This window comes from Furipterus horrens, unplaced genomic scaffold (assembly GCF_987537825.1).
Source record: "Furipterus horrens unplaced genomic scaffold, mFurHor1.1.pri manual_scaffold_7, whole genome shotgun sequence".
Taxonomy (NCBI): domain Eukaryota; kingdom Metazoa; phylum Chordata; class Mammalia; order Chiroptera; family Furipteridae; genus Furipterus; species Furipterus horrens.
In genome coordinates this window covers 46,002,123-46,020,281 of record NW_028327177.1, presented here as the reverse complement: position 1 = coordinate 46,020,281, position 18,159 = coordinate 46,002,123, and the positions used below count along the sequence as shown (strand labels likewise).

The window sequence follows — 18,159 nt, the reverse complement described above, 5'->3', positions numbered from 1 at the left end:
AATTTGTTTGCATACAATTGCCGTAAGCATTCTCTTATTTCTTTTCCCTTTTTATTTTTGTAATGTGGCAGTAATGTTTCTTCTTTTATTCTTCATTTTAGTAATCAAGTTTTTTCTCTCTGTATTTAAAAATTTTTTTTTACTATTCCATTCAATGAAAGGAAAACTTTATTGAGGCACCAGGGTCACATGGATTAGGCAGAAGACCACTCTGTGGGCCAGAGGAGGTGATGGAGTGGCCTTATTTAACATTCTCAGGGCATAGGTTGTTGGTGTGACCATACTTCTTGCCGCAGTTGACAGCGCAGGGGTGGAGGCGGTCATAACACTTGAGGCAGATCACCTTGTCACAGTGGTACTTCTGGGTGAGCTGGTGGAGGGAGGGCTCAATGATGCCACCACGCAGACGAAGCACCGAGTACAGGATGGACCTTTTCTGAATGTTGTAGTCCAAGAGAGTGCAACCGTCCTCCTCCAGCTGTTTGTTCACAAAAATTCAGACGCTGCTGGCCAGGTGAAATGTTCTCCTTGTCTTGAATTTTAGCTTTGACATTCTCAGTGGTGTCACTGGGCTCAACCTCTAGGGATATGGTCTTGTTAGTCAGGGTCTTCACAAAGATTTGCATCTGCGGCTGCTAGGACGTCTAACAGAGGCCACCACCAATGCACTCTGCCGCCTCGTTGTCTCTCTCTGTATTTCTCTTCCTTCCATTGGTCAGTCTAGCTAAAAGTTTGTCAATTTTGTTCATCTTTTCTAGGAACCAACTTTTGGTTTTGTTGATTGTATCTATTTTTTTTTTTATTCTTTATTTCATTTCTCCTCTGGTTTTTATTGTTTTCTCCCTGCTGATAGCTTTCTTTGAGTTTATCTTGTTCCTACATTTTGCTAGGCTCTTATGGTGAAAGGTTAGGTTATTAATTTGAGGTTTTTTTAAAATATAGGTGAGTTATAAGTGTTCTTCTATGCACTGTTTTTACTGCATTAATTTTTGGTATGTTATGTTTTCTATTTCATTCATCTCAAGATACTTCCTACTTTCCTTTTGTTTTCTTCTTTGAACCACTGGTTATTTATAAGTGTGTTATTTAATTTCCACATATCTGTGTGAATGTCCAATTTGTTTTGTTATTGAATTCATTCCATGCGGCCTAACATATACCTGTCCTAGAGAATGTTTCACATGTACTTAAGACTTCATATTCTGCTGTTGTTGTATGGAGTGTTCTGTATATGTCTGTTAAGTTTAAGTTGCTTATAATGTCGTTCAAGTCTTCTAGTTCCCTGTTAGCTTTTTGTCTAGTTGTTATGTATATTATTGAAAGTTAGATATTGAATCTCCTAGTTATTGTTGTTGAATTGCCTGTTTCTCCTTTAAATTCTGACAGTTTTGCTTAATGTATTATGGGACTTTTTTTAAGGTGACTATATATTTATAATTTTTTATGGATTTATCCTTCTATCTAGCAATATTTTTTGTCTTGCATTTGCTTAATTTTTTTCCTATTAATGTGTATTTTTAGAAAATACTACCATAGCACAGACCAAAAAGTAGTATGAAAATTAGTTAAATTTTGGTTATTTTAGAGTTTTTTCGTTACTTTTTTTCCCCTAAATGTGTGAAGACATTTGTGCAAGAATCTGCCTTGGTCTCGTTTTAACTTAGGACTCATATCACCCTCTAGTGGACAACCATGTACATTGACACTTCCTCCAGTTAAAATTGGAGGACGGGACCAACTCTCACTGAGGGAACTGTAAACCAAAATTAATTTTAGCCTGTTAAAGAATAAAAAGCATTTATTTGAGCAAAAGGAGCTGAAACCTTAGAGACAAGAGTTAGATAGTAACCTAAGTTGTGTTCCACCGAGACAAAAGGGAGGCCATCTTTTAGAGAGAAAGTTCCCACCCAAGTTCCCAATTTTATGCAGATGAGTTTCCAAATCATGCAGTTCTGATTGGTCAGTATAGATACAAAAAAAGGATATAATTTGTGTAGTTCCATTTGGACAAGGCAGATGTCTTTCCATTGATAGAAAGGTAAAACCAGGGTTTTCCTGCAGTGTTTGACTCAGCCAGATTAAACAAGAAGGTAATAGTTCAGGAAACTCAACCTGAGGTTCTTCGCCAGGTAACAAAGTATGTGAGGAGCCCCTGTCAGCAAATGGCTCCTAAACTCTTACTATCCATAAAATTTGAGCCTTTGGTTGATCACATGGGGAGTTCATCTCACCAGATCAATTCTTTCTCAGGGTTCAGAAAACCTTAAACTAGAATCCTAGAAAGCACTGTATAAACCCAACTTAAGAAGCAGAGCTCAGTGTTGCAGCCCACATTTTGGAGCCAGCAAAACCTGGGCTTGGGGAAATCTTGATTTGTTGTAAGCCAAGGCCATGGTATTTACAAGATGAGACAGTAAGACCATTAAGAGGGGCAGACCCTGGAGGAGCTCCAAACTTAAAGATACCAGAATAAGTCCACATGAGTTTTTCCGTTTTCATAGCATGTGGACAAAGATGCAAAACCCGGCATTGGTCAGACTGCCAGTTGCAACTGCTGCTTGACTCATGCCAGGCCGTGGTGCTGTTTCACGTGCAGTGCTGTTCCCCATCTGACCGCCTTCAAGATTTTTCCTTCAACTTTGGTTTTCAGTAGTTTGACCATGATGTTTTCAGGGTTTCTTTTTTTTTTTTTCTTGAATCTCTACCTTGTGTTTTGTCATTAATTAAAAAATTTTTTTTGGTCATCACCACTTCAAACATTTTTCTACTATTCTTTTACTCTCTTCTTCTGGGACTCTAATTATGTTTATGTTAGTTTGTATCATTCCTATTGACTTATTTTCATGTCCACTGAGTCTTTCTTTTGTTGTTTCCAGGCTGCTATAATCTCATTGAGGAAATTTTTCATCTCCAGTCTCAGATTTATTATTTCTAGCATTTTCACTTGACTGTTTCATAGCTTCTGTCTTTCTAATGAAAGTTCCCTTCTGTTAATGATCACTTTTTCCACTAGATCTTTTAGCATTTTAATTATGGTTATTTAAAATTCTCTGTCGGACAATATCAACATTTTAGATTTGTTGAATGTTTTGTTTCTTGAAAATAGATTGATTTTTCTTACTTTTTGTAAAATTGTGTAAATCTATGGTGAAATATAAATTCATCTAAGTTAGCTAGCAAGCAGGAAATGAAAACTTACCAAAAGCTAAGAGAGAATCCATACTGGGGACTATGGCTTATAGAAAACTTGGATGTTTTTGGTCAAGAGCTGTGTCTGGTCATTTTATAACTGAGACAGAAAAAGCCTCTGAATTCAAGGTCCCTAGGTAAGACAGCTAGACTTTGGAAAAATAATATATGAATATAAAAATTTTAAAAGCCTGAAATAGAATATCAAGTCTAAGTCACCCTGCAGCCAGCAAAAGGATTCAGACAAGTAGCAATGTCACAGCAAGGCAACATCTGGCTATATAAAACCAGTTTTTGTTTGTCTGTTTGTTTGTTAACTAATAGATTTTGTTTTTAAGACTGGTTTAGATTTACCAAAATAATTGAGCAGGAAGTCCAGAGAGTTTATATATATCTTCTCTGCTCACAGTTTCTCTTATTATTAACCTCTCGAATTGATGTGGTATGTTTGTTATAATTGATGAAGCCATATTGATATTGTAAAAAATAATATTAACCAAGCCACTTTAAAATGGACTCAGAGCTACCATCCTAGAGGGAACTACCTTGCATGTCTTAGTCTTCAAATCTTTGGAATGTTAAAAATGGCCAAAATAACCTTTGAACTGGGCTTAAAGAAGCATAGTATTCCAAACAACTATTTGCAAAGCTAACAGAAAAGCAGATATGACTATGGGACTGAAAATTTTAAACATTCTTTAGAACTGGCATCACTATGTTAGCTTATTTAACCCATAGAAATTCCTTTCTTCTATTAACATAATTATTCCCCTTCCCTTTTTCATAAACATCTCTCTTGCTTCACCACCTAATTGGAAAACTATTTGCATTTCTGCCTGAAGGGAGCATCCCAAATTCTTGTGAATCTCCAATGAATGCTGGTTGCCTCTTCCTTTGATCTTTTAATTTTAGGTTAACATTATCAATTAAAGCTCATAGCTTACATTGGGATTCACCCTTTGTGTCAACACAGGTCTATGAATTTTGATGGATGCATAATGGCATATATCCATCATTATAGGAGCAGATGAAATAGTTTCATTGCCCTAAAGATCTACCTGTTCATTACTACATCCCATACAAATCCCTGGCACCCACTGGTTTTGTTTCTGCCTCTATGTTTTCCTTTCCCAGAATCTCATAGAGTTGAAATCATATAGTATGTAGCCTTTTCAGATTGGCTTCCTGCACTTACACTATGCATTTAAGTTTTCTCTGACTTTGCATGGCTTAATGGCTCACTTCCTTTTATTGCTAAATGATATTCCACTGTATGCTTGTTGTGAAGGTTCATTTTATGTCAACTTGAAGGGGCCGTGTAGTGTCAGATACTTAGTTAGACATGATTCTGGGTGTATCTGTGAGGGTGTTTGTGGATGAGATTAAAATTTGAAGCAGTAGACTGAGTAAGGCAGGTAACTTTCTCTAATGTGGGCAAGCCAAAATAAAACAAAAGACTGAGCAAAAGAGAATTCACTTTTTCTGCCTGAGGGTCTCCAAGCTGGGAAATCGATTTTCATGGGTTCAGACTGGAACTTATACCATTAGTTTTCCTGGTTCTCAGTAGGATATATATGCACATATATCCTTTTGGCTGTGCTCTCTGAAGAACCCTGTCTAATACAGATGTACCATACTGTATTTTTATTCATTCACGTATTGAATGACATCTTTGTTGTTTCCAATTTTAGATAATTATGAATAAAACTGCTATAAACATTTCTGTACAGGTTTTTGTGTGACCATGTTTTAAACTCATTTGGGAAAACATATAGAAGCATGATTATTAGATAATACGGTAGACTATATTTAACTTTGTAATAAATTGACAAATGATCTTCCGAAGTGGCTGTACCTTTCAGCATTCTTATCAGCAATAAATGAGAGTTCCTATTTTCCCACCACAGCCTTTGGTGTTGTCAGTTGGAACCAGTTTTTAACAGTGCCATAATGTATAGAAACAATGTTTTTTATAAGAGAAAGTTTATTTAGAAAGTCACAGGGGTAGAAAAAAGTGAGTGGTAGAAGAAATGGGCTCAGGAAACAAGGTGCAGAGGCAAAAGAAGGGGTTTTGGAGCTTAGGAAAGGGGAAGGTAAAGGTGAGACTCCTGGGGAGGGAAGAAGAGGGGGAGTGGGAGGGGAAAGGTGATGATGTGCGCCTGGGAGGGAGAGCGCCTATAGCAAAGATGTTTTAAAACTAGAATCCAGCCATGGCCAGGTGATTCAGTTGGTTGGCGTGTCCCCCCCTCAATGCACCAGGGTTGTGGGTTTGATCTCCAGTTAAAGTGCATGCAGGAACCAACCAATGGGTGCATGGATGGGTGAAACAGCAAATCAGTGTTTCTCTGAGCTCCCTCCTTTCCTCTCTCTCTTTCTAAAATCATTCATAAATAAATAAATAAATAAATAAATAAAACTAGAATCTACTGGTGAGCAAATGGGATTTTGTACTTGTATTTCTGTATGGTGTTTGGGAACAATACTCTTTGGATTAAGTGGTTCCTTTGGGTTCTTATATCTTGTTGATGAGAAGAGCTTACAATAGGAGTACTAGATGTTCTTCAGCTTTAGATAGGTGGATACTTAAGTAATTAGTTGAAGACATAAGAGTGGTATTGACATAATTATACCTCAAATAAGTAAAAGGGGTAATATGTCATAAAGCATTAGCTTTACTTGGAAAGACATTTTACATACACTACTAAAATTCTCTTCTTTAAGAACCCAGCTGAAACCCCAAAGTTTAGGCAGCTGACTGCCAAGTGACACCATGATTACCTTTCATTTGCCGTCTGGCCCTCTACTTCCCACCCTTCCTTTACTGGTCAGCAACATTATAAATGTCTTATGATAACTCCAATTCTTAGTTGTTTATGATTATTTATAAATAATGACTTGCCCTAGACTTTGGCTTTTTAAAACAAAATTGAGCAAATAAATGATGTTTAAATTTCACACTAAGATAGTTAACTTTGGGTAATGCTATAATGGGTATGCAGTGTTTCTTTATTTTTTTCTACATTTCTATATATAATCTGTGTTTATCCAGGTTACACTTGCCCAGGCATTCAGTAGGCAAACAGCAACAATAATTAAACAATATATCCCTTACTCATATTCACCCTGGAAATTGTGTTTCCTGATCCATTCTCCAACATTATCCCCCCAGTTCCACACATACTGCAGATATTTCCCAACTCTACCAACTCTGTGTTCTAGGCACTAAGCTAGAACTATTAGATGTGAAAGGAGAAGAAACGCTCAGGGGCAAAACAAAGTGGAAATGGAATATCAGAATGGTGGGGGAGCTGGAATTTCCTAAAGCTGTTACAGAAACAAGGGTGTCCAAAAACAAACCCCAGAGTTTGCGGCTGGGGGATGGGGAAAAGGAAGCAGCTTTTAAGACATCTTTGCATGCCTGGGGCTAGTTGCTAGTGTCTTTGTTATGCAAAATGGCTTTGATACTTCCAAGGCCCAAGAAGATGGGAGGAGTCTTGAACTGTGGGATGGTATGGAGGGAACCTACAGAGCCTGCGTAGGGTTCTGTGAATGGTCAGAACTGGTTGCAACACCCATGCGTCAGAGGACGCAATCAGGGATATATAAGCAGCTGCGAACATTTTAGCTGGGTCTCGGGTCTTGCACTCTTTCTGGCTCTCTCTCTCTCTTGCGCTCTCTCTCCCTTGCTCTTGCACTCTCCCTCCATGTGGTTTGGAGGAGGGGGCTCTCCAGGTTGTTCTCTCTCGCGTGTTCCCTCCATGCGGCTTGGTGAAGGGGGCTTCTCCATGCGGTTTTGAGAAGCTAGGTTCTCAATGCAAATTAAAGAAGCTGAGTTCTCCATGTGGATTTGAGAGGGCTCTCCAGGCCGCTTTAAGAGGCTCTTGCCATGCAGTTTTGTGAAGGAGAGGAGATCCACGTGGTTTGCAGGAAGAAGGCAGTTTACAAGGAGGCTGAGAATCCAGGCGGTTCTGCATTGAGAGCTGAAGGGCACCACAGCACAGAAAGGACCTCCCCAATCAGATTTGAGTGATGGGCAGCTATTGGTAAAGCTGAACTGTGCCTAAGAAGTAGGGAAACGGTGTTTCCAACTTTTCTAAGGCTGGCCTAGTTTGGTAGGGGGAGACAGAACTATGTGTTTGTGGGTATTTTAAAGAACATAAGACTCAACAGCAGAAATCCACAAATAATCTAAATCTATTTAACTGTTAAGTAAACAGTTCTTTTTCTTTCCACTAAACTCTAGTACTGAGAGTTGTAATTCTGGTGGCGGGCAATCAGGCCCCTAACTAAATGGCCTGTGGGTTCTGTTTCAATCAGAGCAGCCCAGAGGTTCTGTTACAATCCGTGCAAAGTGGAGCACTGCAGCCAAGGCCTGGGAAGCCAGGCCCCACAGAAGGCTGCATACATCCAAGAGAAAAGGTTGACAAGAAAAAATTGCTTCTGCTAGGTAGGATAGATAGCAAACCAAGGCAGGGAGGAAGAAGGGTACCTGTGCCACCCACTGACTCAGCAGTCCTTAAAATTCTAGGTATCTTTTCCATTATCCCAAAAAGAAAGCCTTTGAAACTGTGCTTTCATCCCAAGCCAGAAAAAGCTGAAAGGGCCCATAGTACCTTAAGGAAGAAGCCTATTAACATATTTGGGTGTTCACATCCCTGTCCTGGAAAGCTAACACCACCTTTACCTGTCAATAAATATATAACTCCTTTGCCCCCATCCTGCCAACTATATAAGCCTTCAGAACAAAGGACTCACTCTCTTGGCTCTCTCTCAGGTTGCCAGGCCTCTGGCCCCTGGCCTGAGGCCACCCCTTCCGTTGCCTCTCTTGCTCTTGCCCTTCTCCCCCACCTCAGCAAGGACTGTTCCCTTCCATGAGAACATATCACCAGTAAACCCTGCCTGCACGCTAATAGACTCACTGATATATAATTCTTTACTGCAGTGGTGAGAAGAACCGAGTTTCTGGAAGTTTCTCGCATGACACTTAGCTGGACATTTGAAAGGAAAACTATTACATTTTATCTAGTATTTTAGGGATTTTCGTGGAAGTAAGGAAATTTTTTGGAGGTCAGGGATGAGGTTTCTGTGGTGACAACTGTCAATGTGCTGTGTGTTACCCAGGTAGAAGAAGGCTGAGGGGTTTCCTCGCCTTACCTCAAACCAAATGAGGAGTTCCAAAGAACAATTCCAGAAGCTTGTCCTGTGCCCCTGGCATCTGGATGACACAGCTAAGACCTGCTGGAACCACTGGGGTGACAGAAAAGAGAGAGGGTTTCACCAGAAGCAGCCTACAAGTGTAGAACTGGACTGGGCCCTCTCTGCTGTGAGTCACCTTGATAAGGGCATGCCTGAGAGGATGGCCTGGAGGAGGGAGATAGCTCCAGTACTAAGGGTCTGTGTAAAATGAAACTATGTAAGGATACAGGAGCTGATGGTGGGTTACAAACAGGGCCTTGCTGATAAAAGATCCCCCAGGGTCAGGGCTCTAAGACTGTACCAAACCAACTACCAGAGGAAGCACCAAAATGGAAACAGATGGCCTGAGGCCAGATGACAGCTGCTCCTGCTTATAACACTCCACCCACAGCTCTGCTGCCGGAGGGATGTGGGGAGGAGCCTGGGTAAGAGGAAGTACCAACAACAACCACCCAGTGAGAGAGGCCTTGCAATGGAGAGATAAATTCCACTCTGCCCCTCTTTCTTACCCACAGGTTTCCAAGCGTAAGGCAGATGTTATCTGGTGGAGGGGAGGGACTTACGTTGCACAAAAAAGTCAAACTTTGAAAATAAATAGGACTACAACTAAGACAAGAAGAACTACAGGATCTGCCGGCAAACCTTGGCTGGTCAGAAAAAATTGAGCTGTTTTAGTCTGTCCTCCCTAAAAAGCAGAACTAATTCAATAAACCAATTCAATACATTTTCTTGGGTAATCATTTTATCTAAATTTCCCAGTGTGTTGACAGACATGTACAAAGTATTTTCTTATAACATTAAAAATCTCTGTGCCTGTAGTTATATTCCTTTCTTATTTTTGCTGTTGTCTGTATTAGCCTCTCTTTCTTCTTGATCATATTTATCTATTTTAGTGAGTTTTTAATGAACAACCTTTCAATATATTAGTCAAGTCTATATTTGTTTGTTTTTTCCTATTTTATTAAGTTCTGCTTTTATATTTATTGATTCCTTTCTTCTGTTTTCCTTGAAGTTATTTCATATACTCTGCCGGTCTTCCTGAATTGTATGCCTAGTTTTTTTTTCTTCAGTCTTTCTAGCTTTCTAATATTTGTTTTTAAGGTTATATTTTCACTTGAGTATTATTTAAGCCTTGTTTTTAAATTATTCTCGACCAAAGATTGAAAAAACACTTTTCCTCTTACAATACCCAAATTAATTTTTTTTCATAAAGCCATGAGATTCAGAATGCCAAATGACAGACCTCAAGTGAAATAGTTTTACAAGGTAGTTTCATTTATTTTTTACTTAAGATCCTTTTAAGTACATGGATATTCTCTGCCCTGATTTCTCAACCATCTTGTATTTAGACTACTTCACCAAAATGTTTCAGAGTTCTCTGTATAGTAAAGAAACTTCCTTTTCATATCTCAGGAGGGACACAAACAAAAGAAGTAGCTTGATAATTGGCAGTGATAATGTTTACTTTTGCTGTATAGCTTCATTTTCTCACTAGGAACACTGAAAAACAGATTTCATTGATTTTCTAAAAGATATGGTCCATAAGAGCAAGCCTGAGTTAATTTACATGACTTAGAACAAGCTATAATCACTTCGCAATGCATCACAAATGCACATTTCTTTTTCTCCTTTGCTATAATTTATATAAGATTTCTCTTGGGGAGAAGATGGCCTCAAATTTGGTGGAACTATGCTCTCCTAAGTGAAAATTTATGTCATCTACATTTTTTCCCAAGTGAAATATTGTGATATGGCAAACTGACAAGAAAGCCTTAGGTTGCAAGACATAATTTCCAAAGATTCCTTGGCATATTATACCTTACAGCACTTTTTTATCGATAACAAAATGTTGGGTGCATACTTAGGGCATGATAAGTCCTTATGTTTGACTGTTACCCAAGACAAAGTGACAGAAGATAACTGTTGTCTAACTCAGCTGCAACATAAAATCAGTGAAATAATGGCATACAAAGGTAGGGTTATCACACTATGTTAGCTTTATACAGAGGCTTAGAGATCACCCTTTCTAGTTCTAAACAGGTTGCTAACTCGACAATGTGTCTATCTTATTGTTAGCTTTGTTTAACAAATAAGCTTAAGGCCTGTCTATATTGTATTGAATTTTTATATAGCATTATATAACATTTTAGTTTGGCTTCAAACTGATAAAAAATTATCTAAATGTTATGCTAGTGGACCCATTGATGTTATTTCTGGCTTTCATAAGTTTTAACATGAACATCAAGTTCTGTTTTTGATGTGTTCTATTTTCCTTCAGTTGACGAGGTAATGCTTTCCCTAGTCTCACAAACTGTGGCCTTCAAAGCAATATTGACAATGACATTAATAGCTTTCATTACATCGACATTCATTGTTCTTTGAATCAGCGTAAGAACTGTTCAGTATTTTCCCAATCAGTAGTGGTACGATGTCCATTAGGCTTAGAGCAAGTGTGGATATGTTTCTGAAGCTGCAGTGGTAGAATGCCGGGGTTCCCAAACTGAGCCAGTCAACTCTATAGAATCAGAAGTGTAGAAAGGCAGGACAGGAATCACTGGGATAGTTAAAAGCTGAAGACATCTGGTGATAAGAAGCATAGACAACTGATGGTTTTGTGAATGTTGAAATTTCCTGGGAAGATGTCACATTTTTATACACTATGGGATCCTAATAGCCTACTCTAGAATTGATGCATATGTTTGACCTCTTTATTAATTACCATGCTTTTGTCAATTCTGCTTCCCATATGACGTATATATTAGGTTACCACAGTTCATTAGGAAAGATTAATTTCCAATTTATTTGAACACGTGTCATCATTCCACTCGTTGTCTATACCTGGTCCACATCCATTGATTAGGCACAGGTATTACATTAGATAACTTCACCCACAAGGACAGCAAAATATTGATACTCTAACACTGCACTGTGAGCTGTGCACCAACTGCAGCAATGTTATTAATGTATCAGCTTAAAATGGCTGGATCTCAGGTTATATTTACCACATATCCTTCCATCTGCATATTCAGTATTACTCAACCATTGAGTCTCCAATTTGTGGCTTAGTTACTAGATAGTTCATGAGGTGCTCTTACTTCTGGATTTCTATTTTGTGTGTGTGAGAAAAATGAATGTTTATTATGTTTAAGCCACTTTATTTTAGGTTTCTGGGTGCAATTGGACATAACCTTAACTAAATCAAGCATATTTTCATCGATTGTACAGAAAAAAGAAGAAACAAGAAGAGTATATTGAGGAAGTAAAAAACAAAACAAAATAACACAAACCAAAGCAGTGGTAGGACTCTAGGGGTAGTGTATTCCCTGAAGTCTTCAAAGAACAAAACCTAAGGTCTCTTCTGCTATCGCACATGTTTCAGCAAAGTGGTTTAGCTCAGATACAAGTAAATGGGGAATAACATCAAGGTAATAATGCTGAGGTTGTATTGGTTCATACACAAATTTTCTCAGCATGTGAGTTCCAAGAAATCAGGAGAAAAGTTTCTCTACAATTAAAGAACAAGCTTTAGCAATATACAAACACTTAAGAAAGAGATCCTACAGTGCTTACTTCCTTTAGAGAAAGCAAGGGCTAGGTTAGTGGTTTCAAGGAGTGCCTTACACTCACTGACATTAAGCTATAGCTGGTGCAGCTATAAAGACAGATAAGAAAGTTGCAAAAGTATTTCCCTCTGTGTTTAAAAAGAATGATGAAGCTTCCTGAATCAGACTTTTAATTTTGATAAATCTGGTGTTTTGGATGTAAATGCCCCTAGATCTCTAGTGGAAACGAACAGAACCATTTTTTAAAAATAGATTTTTTTTTTTGGTGGTGGTGGTGGTGTTCTTATTATAAAGTTGAGCAGTGTGGTGTGCCCCAACCCTCTTTATCCTATATGCCTTGTAACTTCTAGAGCATGCTTTTGTAGAGTGCAACGTTTTAAATACAAGCATGTACAATTTTATGAAGAACTGAATGTACTGAGAAAACAATACTGAAGAGCAAACTGTAACTAATAAAATATTTCTCTCACATTTTAACACCAATTCTTCAATCAAGGTTGCCCTCTTAATTTCCTTTCTTCCATAATTTTATTTTCACTTATTATCTAGAATAAAATCTTGAAAAATGCAAAACCTTAAACATTTTATACTTCATGATCCTTTCTTCAGGAAGCTACTAGAGGGTGTGCTTTTTCCAAAATGAGAGAGTAAATGAGGTGACTCAGAAGTCAAGGACTCCTACAATGGTGGTGTAAGGTCAAGGGTGAAGACAATGAAAGTCCTGGAAAACAGCTCTGTGGCTGCTGGAAGAGCAAATGGCTCAGATGAAGCTCTGAGAGGGAGGTTTCCCAGAGAAATGGAACTGAAGGGATATGCTTGAATGTACAGAAAAGTAACATCTAAATGTACTTTACTCATCTTTTGGGGACACCAGGAAGAATTAGCCATACGACCCTGGAGAGCCAGTTCTATCTTGACTTGAGAACCAATAGATATGAGAGTGCTTGCACCTCCCACTGTGGAGAGTGGATTGGACATTCTACTGGCTCTTAGGATTTAATATATTAAAAAAGGATGTCATCCTATTACTTTTCAAGAGTTCCAGTAATAACCCTGTCCTTTAAATAGGAAAGTCACTTATACTAAGCACATGGAATTCTTCCTGCTTTTTGCTGTTGGCATAGCTCAGAGGGCTGCTTTACATCCCAAAATCCTGGTCCCATCTCTGCTCCTCTCACACAGGTGGAGAATTCTGGTCTTCCCTACTGTTCTTCCTCAATATCCTTATCTAGGCCTTTGGCTTCACATAACAGCAGTACACCTATTTCTCCCAACTTCCTGTATAGGGCCCAGATCTCACACCTGCAAGATTCCCCTGCTCATTTTATACAGGTGTTTAACAGATGTTAGGTTTATTGTGGTGTAGGCCTCCCTTGCAGAGGGTGGGCCTTCATAGAGTTAATCACTAGAGAAGAGGCCAATCTTCAGAGAGGAGACTAGACCTCCTAAAATATGTGCAGGGTAAGATAGGGAAATTCCATTTCTTTCTGGCCTTGTTTTGTTTTCTTTAATTGTACAGACAATCTGGTTAGTACTTCGTGGTTTTGAGTTACATTATTGTGTAATCCTTTTGAAGGCATTTTCAGTGACAGGAATCCTAATTTAAATTTAAAAATGTAACAATTGAAAGTGCTCTGAATGCAAATAATGCAACCTGGTGACAATCTGTTCAAGGTGTATTTTTGAGCATGGCTAAAGAGGATAGGTGGGCAGATGAAGAAAACTGTCTCAACTTACTCTTTGGTCTGGCAGCTGAAATAGTTTATTAACATTGATAATGACAGAAACCTTAAGTTCTGAATAGTTGAAATATGAAAAACAATGTGGAACCTAGAAACAGCAAAATATAATAATTCTAGAATTCTAGAAATCTCTTTTGTTCCTCAGACATTGTGCCAGGTATTAAAGACCACCCTTTAAAGCATAGCCCCATCCTTCCTGAAGTTTCTATAAGATGAAGTAATGATTAGTACTAAAGAAACAACAGGGACAAAAAGCAAAAAAAGACCACTTCTGCTTACATGTAAAATGATATGATAAGGACAAAAACAAGAGCTAAAGGATGAGGGTGAGATCCAAATGTCAAATTAATAAGATCATTCCACTATTCACACTCAAGAAACTAAATGAATGAAAGAAACTATAATAATTTTTCATATAGATACAGTTCAGAAATTATGCATTTTACTGGCTGTGTAAATACAACTAACATGGTTGATTCTGAACATCTGGAACGCTTTTGACCATGTGTAATTTGGAACGGAGCATTTGGCATTCTTCTTAAGGGTGTGGGTATTCAGAACTTAGGGAAGAATCTCAAATAGAATTCCAGAGCTAAAAGCAAATACAATTTTTAATAAACTGAAAGAGTACTGTCTTGTGTGGTAGAGAAACATCAGCCAATGAAATCTGGAACCCAGGGTAACCCAAATGTCAATGTTGCACATCTCCTGTGGAATGTGCATGTATTCAGAGATTTCAGTGATCTTACTTTCTTAACCAAATTCAGATGCTCTTAAATATTTAGAAAGTATTAAAAATTAAGCTAAATATAAGTGGCCAAAAATTGTAGTGTTCCTATAACAATGATTTTGAGCCCTGATGTAGAAAGAGCTCTATCCTTTAACCAATGTGGTTATTTCAACCCTACTATAGTAAATTCTTGTATATTATCAATCATCTCTTTACATTTTCTGTTAGAGGAATCCTGCATCAAGTAGGCTAACATATATTTAAATATCGTTCCTTATAAGTGTCAACTGAAGGTGTTGGCATCATTTAAACACACCAACAGGAGTCTCCAATTTGGGGTACAGTGAAGAAGGAAATTTTATTCAGTGCAAATAGCTTAATCGTGATACAGCACAACTATGAAAACAGCACAGCTTTGAGGAAGCCCTTGGGCCAGGCCCCTTTCTGGCTAGACAGTTCTGCTCTGCTCCCTGCTGGTCTGCTCTGCCTGGCACTGGTCTGCCCTGTGCTGGTGCACTCTGTCCTGCTTTGCTTTGCACTGGTCTGCTCTGCTCTGCTCCTGTTGGGACAAGTTTGGTGTTTCAGCTCTAACAGGGGAAATGCAGTCTTCAATCTTCCCTGAAAGGGGAAAGTGCACTCAAAGCCAGAGGGGAGCTGACATACAGACAAAAGTCCTTGCCCATGGTCCCTCCTGCTAGGTCCATCCTCATGTAAATGAGGACTCCCAAATCCTTGCAGTTTGATTGATCCAAAAAATGCTGTCTTGATTGGTCAGAATGGAGCTGTTCTGATTGGTTGCTTAAGAAGCTGATGAGGATATAGCTGTGGCAGCCCCAATTGAGTGGGCAAAGCCTCAGTTCTACTGCTTGAAATAGGATTCCAGGAACTCTGTTACAAGGGCTGGTTTAGACAGCAGGAACAGTGTAGGCAGGCAGTTCAGTACAAAGGCAGATAGTATAATGCAGGCTTCTCCCTGAAGTGCAGTGTTCACAAGAAGCCCCTGTGTAGAAATGGCTGCTGGGGTCTGTTTTGTCTTGTTTTTTTTTACCAGCCCTGCTAGCCATTGGGAGCCCTCCTTAGAAGGTATCTTCTTTCTCAGGGTCCACATAAGTATTACTCATCATGGCCAGTGCAAGAAGGGAGGAAATAGAGCCTTGAGACAAAATAAATGACCCAACTGACAACTGAAACTCCTTTTTATAATTAAAAAAAAAATCACAAGTCACTTTATCCTTGTTCCTTTTCCTTCTTTTTTTTGATAAGCCCACAAAATATGTCTATTTCGTGGAGGGAAGGATTTTCTAACTACGGTAGAATTTTAGTTTTTTAGGAAAGTAAAATTCAACACACACCTTTGAAAGGAGAGCCAAATGCCATACTATTAATTAATTAACTTGTTTACGAGCTATGTTTAACTTATTGGTATGTCAACCAACCATATTTTTACCATCTGTCAAAGGTGTGGCTCATAATTGCGATGGAATTTTTGGTACAGATGATTATTTGACTATGGATTAGTCATCTATGATGGAAGAACTTAAAAAATAGCTTTGTAAACACTGTAAATACCTGGGGAAATGGTCATTTAGAAACAGAGACTATTATTATTTATACACAAGTTTCTGTTATAAATAACCAGCTACACATATCCAAACTGAAAAAGTGATATTCACTAAGGGACAATTGTTTACTTTCACAATTGTCTAGATTTTACAAGATGATTTATTTCAATGTTCTTTTTAAATAGGGACCACTACTTGTGCATTTAAAAAGTGATTGAATTGACAAAATATAATTTGCAGTAAGTATATATTTTTTCATGAACATGTTTTCTTTTAAATGAGATTCTCTAAAGTGTGCATAAACAAATTGGTTCCAGGAAAAGTGAGCTGCGGAGTGTTTTAAGTGGTAGTTTCCTTGTTTAATAAAACATTGTTCATAATCTTGTTGATATAAAACACTGAGGAGAGAACTGCGTTCTGAATAAACGCTAACAGTACAAGGAGTTTAGGGCAGTCTGGTTTGCCACGTGGCTGAGGTTTCTAAAAGGAAGAGGAAGTTACATAATTCAGTAGAGCAAATGACCTGCAAATGATTGACTGTTTTTTTGTCCTTTTGATAAAATTAAATCTTTACAAATAACAACAATGCTAATTACAATAGTACTAGTCACTATTAATATTTTAGGAATCTTAAAAAGACAAAATTTTCAGTTCTGAAAATGGAGTAAAAATGTAGTTATTCTCATTTTTAGTCCTACTCATAATCAACATTATAAACCAGGAATAGATCCAAGGAGATATCCTTTTAAATAGGAGCACTGTACTTCAGGCATAGCATGGAATATTAAAGAGATTTTAATATTTAATTATCTAATAAAAAGAAATTTAATATAATCTTTGGTTAGCCATAACCTACTATGGTAGTTGTTAGAGTGTATCAGACCACTGAAAATCCTAAAGAAGTAACATGTTCTGGAAAATAACTACATTAGCATCTGTAACTAAACTATGATCATAGTTTGGGCCTAAACTATTAATATGTTGATCTTATTATGCCTATGTAAGTATGATTCAAAGAAGAATCATGTAAAGTGATATGATTACATTTCTTTTTCTGGTCAATTTGCCTAATTTTTTTTTCTTTGCTGTTTTTTACTCTAATTTCTTATCGTTAATTTATATCCTTACTCTCAGAAGCAAGAATTCCTCTGTATGTTCAAAATATTACTTTTCTTCTAAACATCCCTCCTAAAGCTTTCTATCACCAAATTTCAAGTGGGACTGCTGCTTTCTAGGCCTCTTGTGTAGTTGTCATCCCAGGATCTCCCTGCAGTATTGGGCTCCTACTCTTTTAGCCTCTCTTTTATGCCTCTGTGTTGTGGGAACATTCTCACCCCTGTTTCCTTTTTCTTGTTGTATTCTTATTTTTATGAAGAAAATATACATTCACTTGCTCATTTATTTCATAACAAAGAGAGTATGAGAGGTAAACTTTTTTATTCCTTGTTTATATAAAAATGTCTTCCTTCTCTCACAGTTGAATGATATAGTTTGGTTCAGTATAGACTTCTAGGTTAGAAATCACTTTCCCTTATAATTTTTAAAAATGTTTTATTGATTATGCTGGTACAGTTGCCCCAATTTCTTTTCTCTTTACTTCCCTCTACCCAGCAATGCCCTTCCCTCCAGCAGCCCCACTCCCTTCAGTCCATGTCCATGGGTCATATGTATAAGCTCTTCTCTACATCCCCCTGTCTATTCTGCACCCTCCTACTATGCTTCTTAATTCCTGCACTATTTCCCTCCTTCTCCTCCTTCCCCCTCCCAGCTGAACCCCTCCACAGGCTCCCGCTGCCTATGATTCTGTCCCCACTCTGGTTGTCTGCTTAGTTTGTTTTTGTTTTTATTTTTTAGCTTCTGTTGTTGATAGCTGTGATTTTGTTGTCATTTTAATGTTCATAGTTTTGATCTTTTTCTTAAATAAGTCCCTTTAACATCTCATATAAAAATGGCTTGGTGATGATGAACTCCTTCAGCTTTACCTTGTCTGGGAAGCACTTCATCTGCCCTTCCATTCTAAATGATAGCTTTGCTGGGTAGAGTAATTTTGGTTGTAGGTCCTTGCCTCTCATCACTTTGAATATTTCCTGCCAGTCCCTTCTCGCCTGCAAAGTTTCTTTTGAGAATTCAGCTGACAGTCTTATAGGTATCCCTTTGTAGGTAAGTTCTTTCTTTTC

At 38.0% G+C, this 18,159-nt stretch overlaps 1 pseudogene; it reads right to left on the bottom strand.

Moving 5' to 3' along the window:
- Positions 1-241: 241 nt before the first annotated feature.
- Positions 242-626, bottom strand: LOC150004385 (ubiquitin-ribosomal protein eL40 fusion protein pseudogene; annotated as a pseudogene).
- Between the last annotated feature and the right edge of the window lie 17,533 nt (positions 627-18,159).